A 23,139-nucleotide genomic window follows, 5' to 3' on the forward strand; every position below is an offset into this window, starting at 1 on the left:
TGCTCCCTTGAGTATTTTTGTTACTCCTTCTAAGTAGGACCAAGGCATCCACACTTGGTCTTCCTTCTTCATGAGCTTCATGTGGTCTGTGAGTTGAGTCTTGGCTATTCCAAGCTTTTGGGCTAATATTTGCTTATCAGTTTGTATATACCATGTGTGTTCTTTTGTGATTGGGTTAACTCACTCAGGATGATAATTTCTAGCTCCATCCATTTTTAAAGCACAATAATGAAAACTTAAAACACACCATTTATGTTAATAACCATAACAAGGCAGGGAAAAGAAGGCAGTAGGCTTTGGGGTTCTACAGCACTGACATAAATCATAGTTTAGGTATATGCATATTAAATACACACAGTATTATTAGTATGAGCAAGTCTTTCAATCATGCTAATATTATCTTAGATAAGAGCCTAATATACAATAACTTAGTGAATTTTTCCCTACAACTAGCAAGTTTTTAAATAAGCAGTTAAATTTTATTAAAACTAAAATTAGATGTTATTAAATCTTAAAAGACAGGACATTTATTAATGTTCTTTTCCACAGTCATTTCTGCTAAAAAAACAAAAACAAAAACAAAAACATAAAAGCTACTTTCAGAAGTTTCTAGCACTAAGCACTTTTCTCTATGAATTACAATCAAATTTAGAAAGATGTTCTATTTGCCATGTCTGACAGATGACTGGAAATTGGCCTCAGCTTCTTTTTGTATGTGCTGTGTGTGTGTGTGTGTGTGTGTGTGTGTGTGTAAGAGAGAGAGGGGAGAGAGACAGAGAAAGAGAGACAGAGACAGACACACACACACACACACACACACACACAGAGAGAGAGAGAGAGAGAGAGAGAGAGAGAGAGAGAGAGAGAGAGAGAGAGAGAAAGAGAGAGATTATATAGAACATCTGTTCTTAGGTACATTGTAGAATCTGGAACTCTATACAGCAAAGGTTTAGTTGCTACAACAGTCATAAAACAAAACCATAAACAGTCTTTTTAGAAATACTATTTAAATAGAGCCTTCCTGAATATAGAGCCATTTGTGGACCAGTTCTCTTTTATAGTCATTGAAATGACTGTTCTTGTTAATAAAGTACAGTTACCAGGATCTTCTGACTTCCCTATCCTCAGTTCCTGTGAGAAACACAGGAAGAATGCAAAAGCAACACCAAGCATGCAGTTAGGAGGACAGATGAGATCATCAGAGAAGAATACAAAACACTCACAGGGTGGAAGTGGACAATGACCCTGTGCTGATAAACAGATTTTAGTAGGCTCTGTACTGTTTTTCTAAAGTCTCTAGAACAGACAGCTTTCCTGAGAGAGGTTTTCCAGTCCATATGGTTAAAGGCCCATTTGAATTAGCACATAAGATAGTAGACAATGGTATTGTTCCTTGTTCCTTACAGAAAGCCTCAGACTAAACAATCTATTGTGTCCTTTTAAATGATTTCGAATGTCATGTCTCTACCCAGATCCAGGACCCAGATCAAATTTTTTTTGACCAGTAACTGAAGTTTTTCCATTTCAGTTCCTGTTTCACAGGCTGCTGATTGAGAGAGTGGGAAATCAATCATCAGTGAACTTCAAATCCATTAATACTGGAAGGAGTTACCCACCAGTAACCCAGTAACATGGAGATCTCTCTCTCTCTCTCTCTCTCTCTCTCTCTCTCTCTTTCTCTCTCTCTCTCTCTCTCTCCTACACACACACACACACACACACACACACACACACACACACACACACGAAGATTGTGGGCCACACAAGGTTGGCAGTGGGTTGGCTACAGAACTTGGTCCTGACTTCAGGAATTTGTGAGTAGAAATAAGTCATTCCTAACTGGGTTCTATCTGTTAGGAATCTTTTACTCAAGGTCTCTGTGTGATGCCTAAGGTTTAAGGTGATGGCCACTCATGAAGAGAGAAGTAAACAACCTCCACCTCAACTAAGAAAGTACACATTTTATACACAGAAATGTTACACTACTGGGGCATGCAAGCTTTTAAAAGTAAAACTGAACCGCTGTGAAAAGAAAGCAAAGCGGTTAGGTGGCTAACATCAGGGCAACAAATTTTCCCTGGTCTTCCTGTTGCCATATGCCTGCCATCTCTGCTCTACAGTTTCCATTTGCTATTTCAAACACATGTTGCCACTTACTTGCCAGGAAAGGAATCTCTGACCTACTCCTTATGTATGATGAAATGGCAGACCGAATGGAGCCAGAGACAGCACCGTTAGCAGTTATTCACACTTCTGTTTTCTCTTAACTTCCTTTTCTCTAGTTTATTCCTCATATGCTAGGAGGGATATGTAATCTTAAAAACATCCGTGACTCATGCTTTAGAATATGGAACCACAGTCATTCCCTGAAAAAGCAAATGGCTCCTTCCTGCCAGAAAGCAGCAAGCCCCTTCTACAAAAGGAGCAGATGGAGCAGAAGCTAGAGCTAAAGGAGCTTGACCAAACACAGGGAAAGGGACTCCTTTGCCCAACTTTCACCAGCCTCAACATAGTTTTCTTTTCCAGTCATCGCTTCTAGAGTGTACCCAACATTAACTGGACGCCTAAGTCAGGGACCGGCTCCATGGGCTCAGACTGCAGGGGGAAAGATGGGCAAGAGATTAGATAAGAGTAGGGGTTTGCCCCAAAGATGAAGGGATTTAAGGAGATAAAATATGGGAAGTCTCATATTGCATCTACAGTAGTAAGAAAGAAACATTAATTTCAGTAGGCATCAATTATCCTATTTTAACCTACTTGAATCAGTATGTGACAAGAAACACTAGCATTGCTATCTTATTATAATAAACAAAAACAACACAACAAAACCTTTCAATGATAAGCAGCAGGCATTAGCAGGAATTTGACCTGGTAGAAAAGACTGTTAACCAAAACATTAGGCTCTTTTCATGAGAAAAATCAAATACAGTGCCTCAAAAAGTCCACAAATACTACCACTTCAATGTAAAGAGATAGGGTACCAAACAAACAAACAACATAGTCCTGCTGAGTGATGACACATGAAGATTGTACCTGTACCTGTACCATCCCTTAGAGGATGGCAGCAGCACTGGGGACCAAAGGTAGTTGAAAAGAATGTGACTTGATTGAATGCTTTTGCCTGGGACAGCAAATGTAAAGACACAGTTAAATTCCATCATCCTGGCCATGTAAAATATTTACACACACATTCTCTGGGTTACGAACACCTGATTTGTGAATGTTCCTTCTACATAAAAAGCCTACTCAAACTCCATTAAAAAAGATGACATCAGAAGAACAAGATCATTTCCAGAGCTACTTAATTTTCTGCAGGCCTAGCTGGCCTAGGGCTGCCATGGACATGACGGGGAGGTATTCACCTGTAATCCAAAGGGGGAGCCTGGAGCACGTTTGCTAATAACTATCATATTTTATGTAGCATGTGGGCTCTCAGCTGGTCCACAAAGAGCTGACCCAAAATATAGTTTAAAGCCTATACACCTGCAAGCATACCATCCTCCAGTGCATGTTGTAATAGTCACAGTACGTATAAATCTCTTGAATTTTGCTATTGCTGTATTGCAAAATCACCATAGTATCAGTTACCTCAGTGTAAGGTCTCAGTTTTAACATGGGCTTAGAATGTGTCTTTCTACTAGAGTTAGAATCAATGGCATTCTTTAACAGTGCTGCTGTCGTGGGGAAATATCTTACAGGTGAACCTTTCAAATGGCCCTTTTGCAAACCAGGGAACTTCTTAAGTTTGGAAGTTTATTTACTTGCCTCCCTGCTAAAAGAAAGCAAATTGACCTAAAATCTAAAGTGAGACTAGGTTCATGTTTCTTCCATGAGCAAAAGAAAGTGGGGGGAGGGGAAATAGAGGGGGGAGCTAACCTTTAAGAACATGAGATAATAATAATAAAAAGGAATAAAGGGATGTAGTAATCATAACTGGAAAGGAGAAAATGGCTGATGAGGTCACAAGATTAATGGGGTCAGTAATGCTTTTGATGCCCTGACACAGAAGGAACACACATCCACAACTAACACACCCTGTGGAATACACCGCCACTTTCTTTTGCACTTTTCAGATACAGAACTTCTTCCTCTCCATGGAAAAGACATCAAATGGTTTCCATGCTGTGACTAATTGAATTAGTTTGGATCCAATCTATTTTCTTTATATTCCCACCTTTCCAGCCAACATCTGCTTATAAATTTCTTAAATTAGGGATCTGTGTTACTGTCTACCAGTGAACAGTAGGTTTTAACAGAACAGTAGATGAAATGTGTGTAGTAGGGATGGAAGGAATTGAATTTGCTAATGCCTGGGACATGCTGGCTCTGGGATAACTGGCTTTTCTTCACCTAAAATTGATCCTTACAGCAGGCACTTGCCTAGTGCCTGGTCAGCCAGCTTCAAGAGGAAATCTGTACAATTAATAGAAGCATCTATAAATTTAGCAAAGAAGGGAGTGGGGTTATTTCTACCTTTGAATTGTCTTGGTAAGAAGTAAAATTTAATTTTATTTTGAAATGTATATATTTTATAAAGAGAAGTCTACTAAGCAGAAATCATCCTTATTCACCACAGAATTCTACTTCAATCAGAAAATAACTTATTATAAACAAGAAGTGGTTGTGGAGATTAAAACAACTAGAGAGTCTTTTATGAAGGTGGTGAATTCTGCATAAGAACAATAACATAATTAGCTATCTGTTTCCATCAGACAACTGAATTCTGAGGGATCTGCTACAACAGAAAAATTTCATAAAATCTTCATACTCTAAAGAGGTAAGATCTAGTTAGTCTCAGATCTGAGAAAAAGACTTAAAAATCTATAGAATATTCTTTAGTTTATGGTTAAAAATGTCTGATGCTAAACTTACCAATAGAGATACTAGACACATACACTGACTACGAAGGGGAGTGAGTATCTGAATAGTCTCAGGTTCCCTCCAGGACACATCAGAGAAGAGACATAGACCATCCTGGGCTCTTCTCCCAAGGAAGGCACTGATACCCCTCACAGTCAGTCATATTTTTTAATCATCTCTAATTTAGTTCTTTGTGGTCAGCATCAACAGGGTCTCCATACTCCTTACAAAGAAAGTGACAGAGCAATATAACACTTAGCACTTACACAAAAGAGAATTTAGAATGACTTTAGGCCCACAGAACTCACCCAGTCAGGTAGCAGATAAGTGATAATTCACCTACCCATCAGTCATATTACTCTCCTATCTCCTGGCAGTTCTAGATAATATGAGATAAAGGTAGTAGCTTCCAGACTCCTAAGAAGATAACAAAAAAAGGTGGGGCACTTTTTTTTTATTGGATAAGATATTGGGAATTACAGAGATAATTTTGCCAACAGTGAAAGAGTGAGACCATCAAGGGGCCTGGTCTGAGCCACAGGACAAGAGAACCAGGTACATCTTGCCAAACCTGGAGCCTGGGACCACTTCTTTCTCTCTCCAAGGTGTGTGTGTGTGTGTGTGTGTGTGTGTGTGTGTGTGTGTGCATGTGTTGGGGTGTGTTGGACTGCAATGATACATTCACCATTGTTTGATCTACTAGGAGTTTGCTTACTTTGTTAACTGAGGCTTGAGGCATCCTTGCTGCTGCCATTTGTTTGGACATATACATTCTGGACCACTTGAAGGATCTGGTAAACTATTTTTAGGACAGTATTCAGTAAAGGGAAATAGGTTGAAGTAGCCAAAACCTAGAACTCTCCAGAGATAGGAAGCCATTTTGCATTAAATAATACTTTACACTGTTTTGGCCTGAGCTACCCCACGTTGGGTGTCAAAAATGTTGAGAGTCGCTCTAGCCCATGTTTGGGGGCCAAAATGTCAGGGACCGCCCTGTCAATGTTGGAACCCGCACTGCCAAAAGCCTTGGGGGCTAAGTTGTTAGAGCCCCTACTGCCCCAAGCTGCTCTGGTCCATGGGTCGGGGTTAAGCAAGAGAGAGTGAGAATGGACTCGAGGAATGGAGACCAGGCAGAGTGTGATTCAATCCCGTTTATTCTTCAGTCTCTCTTCCTAGTCCAAGTCCCAAGTCTTGAGTTCCTAGTTCCTAGTCCCTAGTGCCTCCAAGTTCTTTCTTCAAGTGCTAAGTGCCTAATGTCTAATCCGAGTGCCTAATAATAATTCTTCTTCCGAGTTCTCTAGTCCAAGTGTCTTCTACCTAATGCCTAATAACTAACTCCAAGTTGTACTCAACTCTTCTGTCTGCCTCTAGCCTTTTATATGTCTCACTTCTAAGCCACGCCTTTAAGTCACGCCTTTAAGTCATGCCCTTAGGTCTTGTCTCTAAATCACACCTTAAGTCACATCCTTAATTCTCAGCTCTAAATCACACCTTTAAGTCTCACACACCCAAGGGAAGATCCTGGGTATCTGAAACAAGATGTTATCAGAGTGTGCTCAGCTGTTGTAGGCTATTGTAATCAAGTCTCTTATCAGGGTATATGGCTCAAGATGGCTGCAAGGATGATAGCTGCCTTCTGTCCCACATTACACAAAATCAGACACTTGTCTAGTAATCTAGGGCTCTGTGAAAGCTGCCCAACTCAAATTGTCTTCCTCCAGGAAGCATCAATTACATGAGAAGTTTCCCCTGAAGTGCCCAAAATGAGTCTTAACCACCATTAACTTACCCTTGATGGTTCATTACAAAGTCCAAAAGAAGCTTCCTGGCCTCTTATAATTCTTCTTTCTATGTGAAAGACTAAAATACAAAAGTTATTCTATTCAATGGGCTTATAACTGAGACAGTACTATGTGATTTAGCATCAAGAAAAAAAAAAAAAAACTACTGACAGTCTATTACTAATATGAATAATGAATGAAAACACTGAGACACAAACCCTGGAGACTGCAGCCTCAAGTCCACTTACTTACAGCCGCATAAAAGGCTTGAGCATACTAATCTTTTAGATGTTTCTTACATACTTTTCAGACTGAATCTTCAGTATGCTCAAACACACACACACACACACACACACACACACACACACACACACACACCTTAAAACATTTAAAAACAAATATTTAAAATATATTAATGTGATGGCGAATTACTAAGAGTGACCAACGAGTGATGTGAGAACCCTAGCAAAGCAAACAAAACAACAAATGTGGCTTTTTCTTTAAGAGTAGTTTTTAGACTATAGGAACTTAAATTTTGACTTCATGGTGTGACAAGGAACACAGGCCAAGTTTGATAAATCCCACAGACCTCCTAATTCAACATGAGGCTGGGTCACAAAGAGCTCAACTGTCAAGATCATGTTAACTTAGAAGCAAAACCACCTGCGGAGGCTGGCAAGGAAACCTGCTTTCCTTGCAACCTGGAATTGGAAGGGGAAGTAGTAACCTCAGTGAAGTAGTAACCTTGGTGAAGTAGGTATGAATGATATCGCCCACATGAGACTTTGCAGCCAGATTCATATTTATTTGGGTGGTGCGAAACTAAAATCTGAAAATAGACAAAACAAAAACAAACAAAACAACAATAACATGTGTTGAAGTTTTTACAGAGCTTTGGGGCTGAAAATATGCCCTGGTGCAAAGAACAGGAACTCTTCTCTGGTAGACAATTCTTTCAACACAAGGTTCAAAGAATCTACAAATGTAAAGTTCTCCAAATGGAAGCTCACATAAAAATCAGAAACACACACTTAAAAATGGTACAAATGATTGAGACCCAAGGAAATAGGAGGAGACCTACAAAGACCTCAGAGACAAACTATTGGGCAACACATGTACCATGTTTCATTTGTTATAGAACAGCACGGGTGTTGATAGCGCGTGCCTAGACAAGAGCCTTCCAAAAGCTGCTATACTAGGGGTGGAAAAAGAGAAACCTTTGGAAATTAAGTCTATTAACTGTCACTCATGCAACGGGATTAGCCACCAGGACAAATCTGAAGCACTTGAAGTCTACAGACATGCCACCTGGAACACGGCCAATCAATCTCCTGTGCAGGAGCTAAACAGTACAACCTGAAAAGCCAAGCAGACGCAAAAGCCGAAAGAGCAGCAAAGGCATGTGAAGATCGAAAAAGAAAGCTTAACATGTGTCTAATCTAAGTAAGTTTTTAAGTGGAAATGAGTAAGCATTGTTCAGAAGCCATGTTTGAAAAGTTAATATTGGCTGAGAACTTTCTAGAACTAAAGACATCAATCCACAGATTCAGTGAAATTTCAATAAAAACTAGGACGAACAAAATAAATGCATGCTTAGGCACACTACACTAAAACTAGAACAGTAAAGATACACATTAGATCATAAAAGCAACCAAAAAAAATTTAAAGGACTGACTACTAGATTGATTGATGACTATTCAATAGATAACATGGTAAGCCAGAAGTAGCTGGTAGTCTCTATGAGCTAAGAGAAAACCAGTGTCATCCAAGAAGCCTACGCACAGAGAATCCTTAACACCAGCGGTAAGAGAAGATCAACTAAATAAAAAGAGAGTGTATAAAGTACAGACTTCCACTTTTAAAACTTCAGAAGAATGCATTTGTATTGACAGAAATTAATCCCAGATGAAAAACTGACATATAAGGATGATAAATAAGCAATTATAAATACACTGGAGAGTCTGTACCAACACCCACTCAACTGTACAGACAACGCAGCCCTATGGAACTAATGACAAAATTGGGATTGTGTTATCATAGCTACAAAGGTTTGGAAGAGGATTAAAACACTGGGGTCCTGAGATTCTAGGATTTATGATGTGAAGAAGAGTTTTTACAAGGTAAAAAATCCCCAACAGAACAGGGATGCAGATGTAACTTCCAAAGCAGATAAGGAGGAAAAAATCAATAAATATGAAGATCAGAAGAAGCCAAGAAATAAGACACAAAGCAGAATAAATATGAAGAAGGAGAAGGTAGAGGCTGAAAAAACACCTCTGTTCTTCACAGGGCTAGCCTACCAGGCGTCTTGGTGACACACAAGGTAGGCAGGTATCTGTGAGTTGAAGACCAACTTGGTCTAAGTTCCAGGCCACCCACTGATATACAAGGAGACTTTCTTGTCTCACTCTCAAAAAAAAAAAAAAAAAAAAAAAAAAGACACTAAACAAACAAACAGCTGTGGCTGTTCTTCCAGAGAGCTGAGTTAGTTCCCAGCATCCACAAGCAGTTCACAACTACCTATAACTCCAGCTCCAGATATGGCACCCTTTTCAGGTTCCTAGGGCACCCACATACATTTGGCAAATGTACAAACAGAGTTGCACAAAGGCACATAGACTGGCACACGCACAAATAAAATAGTCAAAATGAGATTTACTAGAACATAATGCAGTAGAGCTAAAAGTAAAGGGTCAGAAAATGGGGTAAACTGAGCAACTACTAACTAAAGAAAAATTGTTTATGTACCTACATTGACAGAGGCAAAATGAAGTATAAGGAAGAAGCCATCTGTAAAGGATGAGAGGACTTAGGGTTTTAAAACCTTAAAAGCCCACTCTCAGTAACACACTTTAGGCAACAAGGCCACTCCTCCTAATCCTTTTCAAACAGTGCCATTCCCTGGTGACTAAGCATTCAAATATGTGAGCCTATGGGGATCATTCTTATTCAAAACACTAGAGAACACAGGACACAGACTAAGAAATAAAGAACCCAGAACCTGGCCCTTGTCAGAAAGAGGATAGAGAGTTCCTGAGTGATCCTTTCCTAACTGTAAATGGCCCACTAAGGAGGAAGCCACTGATGGCTATAAGAAGTTCATAAAGATAAACAGTAAGTACAGAGATAGATCGCTTCCTGGAAAGTACCTGTTCATTCACTAGGCAGACAGCATGGCTGCTCACCTGCTGGATCCTTTGTTTGCTCTGACTTGTTTTGCACATAGGGTGCTCCTACTGAACTCAAACTGGCCTTGGACTCTCCATCCTTCTACTACCTCTCTAGTGCTGAGATTTCAAAAGTACAGCACTACATCCATCTTCCTGTTGGACTTCTCAAACATTAATACTGTAGCCATGTTAAATGAAACATGATTAGTTTCCTATTTGGGGGCAGACTCTTATCTTCTGAGAATCACTGAATTTTGTTTTCAAATATGCTGACTTTGGGCTGCAGACATCACTTAGCAGCACTTGATCTTTCAGAGGACCAGGGTTCAATTCCCAGCATCCCTGTGGTAGTTCACAATCGTTTTTAAGTCCAGCTGCAGGGAATGATGCCCTCTTCTGCCTTTCATGGGCACCAAGAATGTACATGGTAAACACACATGCAGGAAAACTTTTAACAGGTAAAATAAAATGAGTATATCTAATATATTTAGATATTTAATATATTTAGAATGAAGTTGAAATGTATATCCTTCAGGGCTCAGAAAGCTCCCTGCCAGGCTCTGACCCTTAAGTGCTGGGATTAAAAGTGTGCACTGCCACCACCACCCTGCAATGTAATATATTTTAAAATATATCCTTCATGCATAGAAAGGTCAAACAGATGGCAGAAAAACTAATGAGATCCAAATGATGCTGGTGTTTTCTGACTCTTACAAAAAGTAACCTCTTCTAGAACTTAATTATTGAGTACAAACTGTGTAGAAGAAAAGGGCTTTTCTTTCTCTACAAACATTTTTCCTTGATAACAAGTTCTATATCTACATGAAAAGCTCTGTCAACTAGTTTCTTTAAAAGCACATTCTTTAAGACATGGAGTGCAATGTGTTTGACAAGGTCCCTTTAGAAGAATGAACTACTAGATAAAACACTGAGGACAGCTGTATTGGCAAGAGACAAGAAGACTAATAGGTCCTTTCCGTCTCTAATTTCTGTGATTCGAGGGCTTTTTACTCCTACAGTAATACTTTCGAATCCAACAATTTCTCAAAACTATTATTAGTTGCCAAGGAAACGAAATGTTTGTCAGAATAAATAAGCAAATGGGCTGGCCCTAACTCGCAGGCTTTTCCTGCTTCCCATGCATGGTGGCATCGTGTTTATACCTCTTCATTCTCTCCAGGCCACTCTGCTCACCAACTGGGCATGCCTGCTCATAGGAATACCACATCTACCTCATAGCATCATACGGGGGAAAAGGACAGATCCCTGCTCCACACAAGACACTTGCTTCACACAGTGAAGAATGAAGCCTTGCAATCGTAAGGGATAGCAGAATGCAGCTGGTTTTGTGACCAATACAATTAAAATGTATAAATTTACACACACATACACACATTTACACACACACACACACACACACACACACACACACACGCACAGTATGAAAACACTGAATTTTTAAACAACTGGAAGTATTCATCTGGCAGAATTACGTGTTGAATTACCTTTTTGTCTTTTCAAATTATGAAGATACCTATTAACCCTCAAATGAAAGTAAAAATGAACTCCTTAATTAGTTCTCCCCGAGCAAAGAGCCCACCCCACTCACTAACAAAGCCTTCTCCTCCCACAGCCTCACTGCTGCAGCACTCAGCACCATAAGGTCTCAAGGGTACAGGTTGCTGTTCCAGATAACCACAATCAAAGGGCGTCAGGAAGTGGTGGAACACACCTTTAATCCCAGCACTCTGGAGGCAGGCTAGCCTGGTCTACAGAGGGATTTCCAAGACAGCCAGTACTATACAGAGAAACCCTATCTCAGAGGGAAAAGAAGAAAAGAAAAAGGAAAAAGAAAAAGAAAGGAAGAGAGGGAGGAAGGGAAACGAAAGAAAAGGGAAAGGGAAGAAAAGGAGAGGGAAAAGAAGAAAGGAGGGAGGGTGAGATGGAGAGAAGGAGGAAGGGAAAGAAATAATGAACAGGCTTCTGGAAACTTCCAGGACTATGGATGCTCTAAAACACAGGTTGTACATAAGACAAGGCATACATGCATGTGCACATGTGTGTGCATGCGTGTGTGTCACTATAGTCTGTGTGTATATCCAGGTTCAATCTGCTACCTTTTGCCATCAGGCTCTTGGAGCACAGTAACTGGTACCCTGAACAAAAGTAGTTTTGAGGCTATCTACATCATCTAACCAGGCAGGTCTCAGCCAAAGAACAGAAAGAAGAGTCTATGGTTGCTTGTACAGTACTCAGTCCCTTGACCCTTTTGTGTAGGATCAAGAAGACAGACTAGCATCAGAATCCACATCCATGGTAGTTTCTTGGTGCTTGAGGGCAAAAGGGCTTTGCACAAAGGCTTCATGAAGATAACACATTAGGACTGAGGACAGTTTTGCTGCCAATCCAAATTCAGCCAAAACCAATGAGAGGGCTATGGAGCTGTACCTCCCTGAGCCATCCAAGTCTATCCCTTCTCTGTTCAGGTTACCAATCTGGACCAGGTACAGAAGGAAATAATTGACTTCTTTCCTTTGTTCCTAACACTCATCTTTCTTTATCTTCGGAGAATTAAGTTCCAGTATGTTCTGCACATGCCTGGAGCCAAGGATAGTGGGGTCATACTAAACTTTGCATAAATATTGTTCTTTTTATGCACATATATCTCTGATTAATTTCAATTCATAAATTAGGTATAGCAAGAGATTAACAGCAAATAGAGATAAAATAGCAAAAGTATTTTAATATATTATAGTAAAATCTTTTAAGGCTTTGGGGTTGTTTCCATTTAATGTTACCAAAGCCATGGCTAAGAAAGGGTAATGTTTTCCTAGGTATTATATCAGGGGCAAAAGAAACACGTTATATTCAGAGGTGTGGCTAACACATGACAGGCTGGGACACGGCTCATAGGTAGCCAAGGATACTACTACCCATTTAGGATAAAGAATCATCACTGAAAACTGTGGGCTTTTGAAAAAAAAGTTGTTCATCACATGTTTAGATGACAAAGGAGAAATAGAGGCAGAAGAAATATTACAGGTCACAAAGAAGAACTGGTTTCACATGCTTAAGAGCATACATTAGTTGTATTAAGTAGGACGGTATTACCATTATGGCTGACAATGACTGGCTTTACTTCAGACATGGTGTGAACATCACAATAGCCTTCATTTGCTTGAACCACATGAAATTAAACCATGGGAACCTATTTGTGACTATTTAAGAAGTAATTTTCAGGCTGGTATGTAGCTCAGGCGGTAAAATGCTTGCCCAGCATGCGGAAGGCTGTGAGTTTGATCCTCAGAACTGTGGAAGTCTATACATGTCTGCAATCCCGGACAGACAGACAGACAGTCAAGAAGACCAGTCAGTCAAGTCATTCGCAGCTACATAGCAGTTTGAGCCTGAACTACATAAGACTGTCTAAAAAAAAAAAAAAAAAATGGTAATCTTCTATGGTAAAATTTAGTTAATCCTTCCTGGCCTTCAGCTCTTTTATCTAGAAACATCTTTTTCCATATAGAAAGTAATTAACTCTTCAGGACAATTCCTCTGTTCCTTTTCTAAATAACACCTTAAACCAACTGCTTATTTAGATTACAATGCAGATTGTAATTGTAGAAAAGGGCCTTACCTTAATTTGTTGCCATGATTATTCACAGGAAACTCACCATGATAGAGATGGAGAAGCAGGTGATAACTAGCCAGAACTAAGCAAGAAAGGGGAACAGCTGGTTGGAGTTTGCAGATACAACAGCTAGCTGCTGTGTCAGCTAGAGTCCATTTCTCACAATGTTTGACCTAAAATCACTCTGGTGCTCAAGTTTTATTAGAGCATGTCATGTTACTGCCACCTCCTAGAAAACGGTCACACACGCAATTCCATGAAGTCTCCAGTGTGCATAATGCCCATAGGGTAAGTTAAAGCACCGTTAGGGTAGCACTAGTATGAAATGTGCAAAGACAGAATCTTAGCTTCCCTAGTTCATCACCTAGTCTGTAAAAACAGTTATGTTTCAAGTAAATCACAGTAGTCCCTTGGCAATGACAGACATCACTGAGGAAGGCTCTGAAGAAGTCCAAGATTATGCCAAAAAATTGCTTAAGTCCTTGCATCATAACTTTGAAGTCAAGAGACTTCAGTCCGAAGGTGTTCATCTGAAAACTATGGATAATCCTATCTCAAATGTGTTGTAAATAAAGATTAAGTGATGACATGTACATAAAGCTCAAAGGATGGCCACTGGCATGATGTAAAAACTCAAAAAAAACAAAACAAAACAAAACAAAAACAAACAAACAAACAAAAAAAAACAAACAAAAAAAAAAAAACAAGAGTTATTATCGGTTACTGGAAAAGGCTTACATATCATGACCTTAGTTGGAAAGCTGAATCACAGTGCCTCAGAGAGCGACAGGGCACCAAGTAAGGCATACAAGAAACAGGAAGGACCCTTCCTTTTCTTGCGACTTGCTTCAGGGACTGTAGACTAGCCTTGTTTTTTGTTTTTTTCTACTTTTTCGAGACAGGGTTTCTCTGTGTAGCCCTGGCTGTCCTGGAACTCACTCTGTAGACCAGGCTGGCCTCGAACTCAGAAATCCGCCTGCCTCTGCCCCCCAAGTGCTGGGATTAAATGTGTGCGGCACACCGCCCTAGCCTTGTATGGTTCAGTTCCTCCATGTTCAGAAGAGAACTACAGAGCAAGGGATGATTTTACAGGGATATGGGAGTCAGAGTGAGTGGAAAACCCGAGCACGAGACGGAGAGAAGGAAATGGGTGGCAGCGACAACTGTTGGGAAATGTTTCACTAACTGGGAAAAAACACAGCAGACTAGCACGGCTCACTCCTGTATCACGTATTCTGTGTGCTGTGAGTTCAAGTGTGTTGCGGCTTTCATCAGTCACTTTATCTCGTGTAAAATAAAAAAGGCACAGCCATCTCGGTGGGTACAGTCAATAAGCAGAGATGCATGCAAAAATGGAAAAGGATCAGAATGATGTGCTTCTCAAATACAGAAGAGCAGTAAAGGTAACAGCAACATCTAAAGTAATCCAGACAGTCCCGCAGAGCAAATATTAAATCCACTCTGAATTTTAAATTCGGAAGGGTATACTCATTTGCTTGTCTTTAAATAGCTGCATCAAAGGCAGATTGGCTGTCTCAGGAAGAGCTGTGTGTTTCTACACACTTGTCTAGTGAGTTGCAGTAAAGCAGAGGACACATGCTTACTTGGGGACCCTGCTCCCCACATCACTTCGCTAACTGGATACTCTGTAACCATGCTCTCTCACCACCGCCAAAAGAAACAAGAAGACCATTTTCATGATTCCAGTTTGACAGACATATGGGAACAATAACTCCAATAAACATGTACATCATAATAGGAAACCATCCTACTATAGCATAATTTAAAAAGAGGTTTTAAATAGACGCAAGCTACTAAAGCTACCCATCTGAAGCCTGCAGATGAGGCTGCTACAGCTCTAATTTATTTAACAGATTCACGGATTTGGGATACGGCTTTGGAGGTTCTCCTACTGATGTTGAAGGTAACTAGAAGGTCAGTGCTCATTTATAAAGATTTCTATACAAGGAAATCTGTCCCACACCAGAGGGTAACAGATCTCATCCTAACATATTTAGCAAATGTTTTTCTTCTTGTGTCTTTGAGTTGTTTTTGTTTTGTTTTTTTTTTTTTTTTTTTTTTTTGTCTTATTTGTTCGGAAGGAGAAGACAGATTAAAATCAGTTCTGAAGTTCTATCTTTATACATTGTCCTGCAAGTACTGGACAAAACATTTAATTTCTTTAAAAATACTTTCCCTGCCAAAGTATGATCAGTTTTAACTGCTTTCGTTAAAATACGGGCACGTAGAAATGAGAAGAGCGGAGGTCTTTTCAGTAAAAACACAGAAAGACTTCATCTGGCCTTCCCATCATCACTTGAAGAATTGTTTGGTAGTTACATCATCAAGAAATAAAATACTATCCTCCGAGGACCCCTACTCTTTTTACAAAGAAAAAAGAGGTTTGATGTTTATATGTCCAAAAACCCCAACTTCTTTGCCTCTTCTGCCTCCCCCAGAAAGCCCCATACAAACGTAACAAAATGTATTTACAAAAGTTACACAAGAGTCAAGATGTGTATTTAAGAATTTAAAGCTGCAACTTAAGTTGTGAGACCCAGTAGGAGGAGGGTCAAACTTGACCCCCAAGGTCTTGGGCAGCCTGGTCAGAGAGTGCGGGTCAGGCCCGCTGGATCTGCAAGGGGAGCCGGGGTCCCATGGAGCATCCACGCCTATGTCTGCGGAGCTGTGAGGGTCTGGGCTGGCTTGGCCCCGCCGCCCGGCCGCACATGCCGCGCGCCTTATAAGGCTGAGCGGTGACGTAACGCCCCAAGGCCGGGCGCGCTCCGCGTCCCGCTCGCATTGTTCCGGAGGCTCCCGGAGCGCGCACAGCCGCTCGCAGCGCAACCGCGGCCCGGCTCGCCGCCCCGCCCGGCCCGGCGCCCGCAGCTCAGGTAAGCCAGCGAGAGCCGCCGCTCGGCTCCCGCACAGCCGCCGCCTCCGGGCCACGGGCAAGTGTGTGGGTTGCGCCCAGCACCCGCTCGGCTTCAGAGCGGCGGGCAGGTTTCTCAGAGCGCGCTCAGTGACTGCTAGCCTCAAGCCCTTTCCCAATTCAAGGACTTCAAAGTTCTTGGCTGCTGGGAGAAGATGCGATTTAAGTTTAAATGGGAGGTGAGGGGTATGGATTCCAAGGCTTCCCAAGTGGCTACAGATACTGAGAAATCTAAAGGACTGCGGACTTTCACTGTAACAGCTCTAGTCCAGTATCTTATCTCCTCAGGACTTAAAACTTTCAGCTCTTCCAAGAGCAGAGTGCGAAATTCTGCCACATGGGACTGTATTTGTTAATGCTAGTTTTTTCCTAAGAAATATTAATATAAAAGTAGTTTAAAACAGCGGAAGTATGGTTAGAATTAGTATGAAACTAACCTTTAAAATAACTTTGTGATGATACAAAAAAAAAATCGTTTACTATTTTGGCTCAAAAGCATGTCAATCTGTACCAGGAAGTTTGTTCCGTTTCTAGTTCTTTCTACTTCAGTTCTACCTTGTGGAGGACAATCTGCATTTAAAAGATAAAGCTATCCTCTTCAGATTAATATTCTAATTACATTTAAAACCTAATCTTGAAGGGAGCATCTACAAAATAATCGTAATCACTGGCATTTTTAACTATAAAGAATTCCACCTAAACCGAAAAAGGCTAGAGCTCATAAAGGCTCCCAGTACAAATGAACATTTGGCAGACACTGAGAAGCTATATAATTTACTGTGCCTTTCAAAATAAAGATCAGTACAAAAAAAAATTTAAATGTCAATTTTAGCACACTAGAGGTGGTGGGAAAGAAACTTCTGTACCTTTATATGATCTCAACACTGTGAAACAAAACTTAAGGAACTGAAACAATCACTTCCCCTTTTTAAAAGCCTCTGTTTTCCAAATTTGCACAATTACAAGCTCAGGATCCACGGGCTACCACTTCTATTGACTTAGGCTGAAAGGCTGAAAACGCTTGCATATTGTTGGCATGGGAAAGACCATAAAAGCTACTGTTCAAATGGTTTACAGAAACTGAACTACAACCATTTTGAGGTACAAAGGAATATTTTATTTGTATTTGTCCATTGGGGGAGTTAAATATGAGATTTTAAAATGAAACAGTTTTTTTTTAATGTGATCAAAAATTGAGAAATGTTTTTAGTAGTTCTTGTAGTTGAGTTTTAAAAGTATATGACACATCTATCATTTTTGCTGCCTTATAGGATTTTTTTTTTTTTGTTTTGTGTTTCTTTTATTTGGAGAAGTAAAAGGCTGATGTTTTTTCTATTCTAAAAATAAATTACATGTTATCAGTTCTGAAGATTGCATAAATAAACTTCGAGTTAGTACTAAGAAGTAAGATTCCTCCAAACCATTATTTCAATCCAAGGGAAAGTCTCTCATCATGAAGCCAGCAGCCAGCCAGCCAGGTCACAGTGAAGATTTTCAGAATATGTAACACAAGAGAGAAGGAGTTTGTTTGGGTTTTATGGACAGTGATTGGAAGCTGAAAAATCCCTGCAAAAGGTATTTGCATTTTCTAAAGTAGTAGAAGGAGAAACCAGAAACCATCAATTATTGTTTCGGCAATATCAAAGTACCATCTGTAACATAAACTATAGCTCAACTGTTGAAAAGCAGGAATCTCTGTCAAAGCCCTGGAAGCTGTGTCCCAGAGTCTGCCTTTGGTTTTGAGCATACAAACATTTTTATGACATTTCAATCACATATTTTAATATTACATCTTTTTCAGATATATACTTTTTAAGCATGCTTTAAGACCTCTTTTAAAACTGAAAGTTAAGCCACATTTATCATAGATACACTATCTCAAAGTGGGCTGTCTAGGTGAGCATTTCTCAGTTTTTAGTAAATCTACACCATGGGAATTTGTTTTCTTTGTTTCTTTTTCCTTTTTTAAAATTTTTTCTTTTTTTTTTTTTTCTTTTGGTCTGTTTTACACTGCAGAAAAAGGCCACTGTAGTCTTAGGCTTATAAATTCATTTTCCCTGTTACATCAACTAACCTAACCTAGCTGTTAATCATTGGATTTTCTTTGTGTTTTCTTAATGCTGTGATACATGAATCAAGTGGTTTGTCCTCATTTTCCAGTCTTGTTGAAATTTCAACTAATTTTCCATAACACACACACATCCACACCACACACACACACACACACACACACACACACACACACACACACACACACACAAACACACACACACACCACACACCCACTATGGATTTCACTTTAAGATTCTCTCTGGTCTGTTCCCACTAAACAAGTACCTCTGGTAATAAACAGAGTTTGAAGTTTTAAACGTGAGAACTGAGGAAGAATAGTTTTTCACTAATTGTTTGTAGGTTTTTACAAGGTAAATAGGAAAACAAACAAATAAAACAAAAAACCCAAACTCTCTTATTTACAGGAAAAAGGAGGGTGGGCCAGGCAGAGTCCTGATCAAAACAGAAAGCAACATTGGCCTAAGCCTCCCTGGGGACCTGAAAGGTGCCACCTGTTGTTCATACATCCAATCATTATCTTTGAAAAATGATCTAACAAACCCTACACCATATCCTCTTGAGCATATTATTAATTTCAAAATATCTTAAGTTTATGTAATGTGTGATGGACTATGAATGCTGCTTCACTTTCAACTGATGGCCTAGTTTCTGTGAACTATGTTTAAATGATCTTTAAAGAAAACATTCACAAATGTTCAAAGCAGCATTCCGATGGCTGCTTCTGCCATCATGGCACCATTTCTGAGCCACCAACCCAATCACTTGAGTTTGATGTATACTGCAAAGACTAGTAGGTTATCTTCTGGCTGCTTATTTGAAGTGAGCTGTGTGTGACATTTGTCCCATCCTTCTATGAGGTTAAGTGATTAGTGATCATCATCAATTCAGCTGTAAACACTGCCACATCCTTCCTTTTCATTAAGAAACAGACTTGAGATTCTTTTTCCCTAACTGTGCTTCTGACTGGGAAAGCTGGGCCAACAAAGGTGAGGGGCCTTGCCAAGCAATCATTTTTAGCCATGAGAGGAAACCTCCCTCTTGAGGTTTCAGCAGATTAAGGTATTGCACTCCTGAGTTCAAGAACAGAAAAGAACACAATAGCAGTGTTCTTTCTCTAACCTAACCATCCTCACATTCCTATGCTCAACTGGCTCCCAAATAAGTCCAATACGATTCCTTTATGATGACAAAGTTAAAGAATGTCTGCACAAGATAGGTAAGTGATCACTGGGATAGACAGGTGCAAACACACCTAAGTTCTTGTTTCCATCTGAAACAATCCAAAGGCCAATTATCAGCAAATGACAGAATATAGACACCAGAATAGCAAACATTCAACTCCACAGAGATGCATGTAAGACAGGCCTTAGTAGGTTCCATCTGGACGATACCTCAAGAGAGTGTGTGTGCGCACTGCCAGCTAACACAGCAAAGGATACCAAGAGAACTTCACAGCTGCGTGTGGAAGTAGTCATCTGCTCCAGAAGACACTGATATCTAGTGTGAGATGCTGAGCAATTCAAGGGCAGAGCCAAGACTCCTCCATCGTTGGACTGCAGCCCACTATTAGCTTCTCTGTTAATTAGTGCTCAAAAGACAAGCAAACAGAGGCCTCAGAAGTAGCCTCAGCACTGTATGTGGTAATTTGGACGTAAAATTAGTTAACAAGAAGGGTGGCTATGTCCTCATTAATATATAATATGAGAACAAAGGAAAAGGAATAAGATGAGGCTGCTACAACTTAACCAGGCCATCTGGACGGTAAAGCCCACCCTTTGTTTGAAGGTGAGAGGTGCTGTGGACAGAGTATGTAGTGACATCATATTGAACTAACTTGACAAGTGACTTGTTAGTATCAAACAACAATTTGTACCCTACCAACCTCCTTAACTATCAAGAAGCCCTCTTTCAAAAACCAGAGAATTAACACCTTTAAAATACTCTCCCTATAAAATGCAGGGAAGTCACCTTTGAGGGCCATTTATGACTGGTGATACCTTGCTTCCTTTACCGTCACACACACACTGTAACATTATATCATACATTAACTAGTTTATTGTCTGTATCTGAGATTATAAAGTACTTCAGTATCACTTTTATAACCAGCTTTCTCCCTAGCATCTAGGGAAGTAGCTAGCTATTATTACTAGGTGTGTCACTAGGACAAGAATAATATTGAATAAAGGTATGAATAAATGATCCTACAGCCCAGCAGCTTCTGGCTTGGAAAGAAGGTATACTCTGCAATAATGGGCTAAGGAGGGGCCTACTACAAATCCCAAACGTATCTCTGCCACTACTTGAATTAACAACAGAATTGACTTAGACATAAAAAGGCCAGCAAGCAAACCAGAGTCAATGGAGTCAAGGAAGAAGTGCTTTCAACTGTCCCAGATACACTGTGTACACAGCCTAAGTCAACTGTTTCCTAGCTCTTGGCCCCATCTCTCTGTATCGCCTTTAACTCCTTCCCCCAAATAATGAGACTGAAAGTGGTGAAAGAGCACCAGGTGAATTGCTGTAGGGCATGAAAGAACGCAGCGTAGTATAGTGGTTTCTCCTTAATGAAGAAGGGATTCCTCTGAATCTCTGATCTCTGTGCCTTGGCTTGTGGGCTGGGAAGGTGCAGGCATGTGGTCAAATAACTAACCCTACAAAAAGCTGTTAAGGAGCTGACTGTTTTCCTTTGGACTTTGATTCCAGAGTTTCTGTGTGCACTTCCCATATCTAAATTTCCATGAGAGTTATTTTTCTAATTCCAGTTAGACAACTTCACTGCCTACTATGAATCCAGTGTAGGTCTTAAATCTTATTTCAGAAACAGCAAGCAAACCTTGCTAAGAATAAGATGGCCTGTGGGACAGCAAGCAAGCACACCACACACCACACCATGTCACCATGTCACTGCCTAGCTATGAATTGATGACAAAAACAGGCTCAACAGTGCCTCTCACACATAGGCTTCGGTTGTCCTTGGTCCCATGTCTGCTTCTCAATGAATTAAGTAAAACACTGTAGATAATAGAGAGTAGCTGTTTATAAAAATTACAACAATATAGGAATTTAAAAAAAAACCATAAAACCAAAAAACTAGAACCTGATGTGGTTGGGTGCATACTTTTGATCCCAATATTTGGGAGGTAGAGGAAGGAAAGTCAAGAATTCAGCCATCCTTGGTTAAAGAACCAGTTCACAGCCAGCCTGGACAAACTCTTACCTTAGCTGCCTCCTTCCCACCAAAAAAAAAAAAAAAAAAAAAAAAAAATGAAACAACAGAATATAGTTAATTGCTGAGATTGCTTGCTAGTGATGCTACTGGTACAGACAAACAGTACTGTCTCATTGGTAAGAGTTTTAAGAATAATAGGTTCTGCCATTCATTCACTGGGACAGCCTCTTGTACCCTTGTTTTTCCCAAACCTCATAAAGAAAACAATGTCATCTACCCCAAGTATATCAGTATTTGGGGAAAAACTGAATCATGGGCAATAGTCCTTATAGGAATTGTGATCAAGTAGAGAATTTATTTCAAAGTTGATCTGTTAATACAAATAGATTAGTGCAGCTCTGCCTAACATAAGGATATTAGCCCTGCAAGAGCTCCAAATCATTTACGGAGCAGCCTCAGGGAAAGGGAAGTCTTTTGAGATAGGCTACTCTGACGAAAGCACAACTGCCTGATTTATGGTGTCTCATAGCCCACTAGTCTGGGAACAAAAGTTTAAAGGTGATTTTTTTTTCCTCTCTGAAATGTTTAAAAATGCAAATCAAAACAAAAACAATCTCTTGAGCAGATCATACAAGGAATGTACAATATTTATCGCATTTGGACTGACTGACTGCAACTGTTAAACTTGAAGAAAGGAACTGCTGTGCTCAGGAGCACATGGGAAATGTCCTGTTGGGTTTTTTTTGATGAGCCCAAAGGCATGCAGAGGTACTGTCTAAGTAGCTTAGCCTTAGCTTGTGAGTCTGCTAATTGGGAACAGCAAAAGAGGTGAATCATGCTGGAATTTGTGGGAAATGAATCTACTTTGGCTACAGGGAAGATTACCATTTAAAAATAGCATCACTTCATTCAGTATTAACATAAACACTCAATCCATCATGTATGAAATGGCATAGCATCCTCAGGGAGGTAGGAGGCATTATAGAAATATAAAAAAAACATTTATATATTATAAAAGTTGTGCATATTATACGACAGTATGGGGACCTATCAAATCAAGGCAACAACTTTGTCAAGGGATTTGTGGTTCCAGTCACCTTTCTCCACATTATACTCTGCAGGAGTCTCCTGACAGTCTCACTGAGCATATTAGGTAGAGCATATATATACAAGGAATCGAAGGCAAAGGTCAGGCTTCCTGACCAAGTCCTCCTACCTGGACTTCATCTGCCTTTGCCTCCAAGTCTTCCTCACCTCACAGTAAGGGGAGAAGTGGCAGAGAGCACTGTTTCTCGTGTTCCAGTAACAAAAGGAAATTCTGAGACATTTAGCCAACTCATTCTAAGAGGTTAGTATAGTCCATGAAAATGTTTTTTCTTGGGTATATAGAGTTCAAACCTGGTAAAGGGTATAGAAGTGTCAACCCTTTAGGAGCAGACAATATACTAAAACAAATTAAAAAGCAGTACAAGACAATACTGAATAGATGTCAAGACTGTAGAATGGAGGTAGCCAGAGTTAAA

The 23,139-nt window shown here is 40.0% G+C and overlaps 2 protein-coding genes across 5 annotated transcripts in view; one reads left to right on the top strand and one right to left on the bottom strand.

Annotated features, from left to right (window-relative positions):
* Nucleotides 1-23,139, bottom strand: part of Cmss1 (cms1 ribosomal small subunit homolog) — a 302,972-nt gene that overhangs the window by 238,407 nt on the left and 41,426 nt on the right. The window lies entirely within an intron of this gene.
* Nucleotides 1-23,139, top strand: part of Filip1l (filamin A interacting protein 1 like) — an 86,043-nt gene that overhangs the window by 30,178 nt on the left and 32,726 nt on the right. The window contains exon 1 of one of the 3 annotated variants that reach the window (XM_034514828.2): nucleotides 16,198-16,336. The exons of the other annotated variants lie outside the window; for them this stretch is intronic. The gene's annotated coding sequence lies outside the window, so the exon portion shown is untranslated. Of the gene's footprint in view, nucleotides 1-16,197; nucleotides 16,337-23,139 lie in introns of those variants that run through there. 3 annotated transcript variants of the gene reach the window in all.

The sequence above is a fragment of the Arvicanthis niloticus genome, chromosome 12 (assembly GCF_011762505.2).
Source record: "Arvicanthis niloticus isolate mArvNil1 chromosome 12, mArvNil1.pat.X, whole genome shotgun sequence".
NCBI lineage: Eukaryota > Metazoa > Chordata > Mammalia > Rodentia > Muridae > Arvicanthis > Arvicanthis niloticus.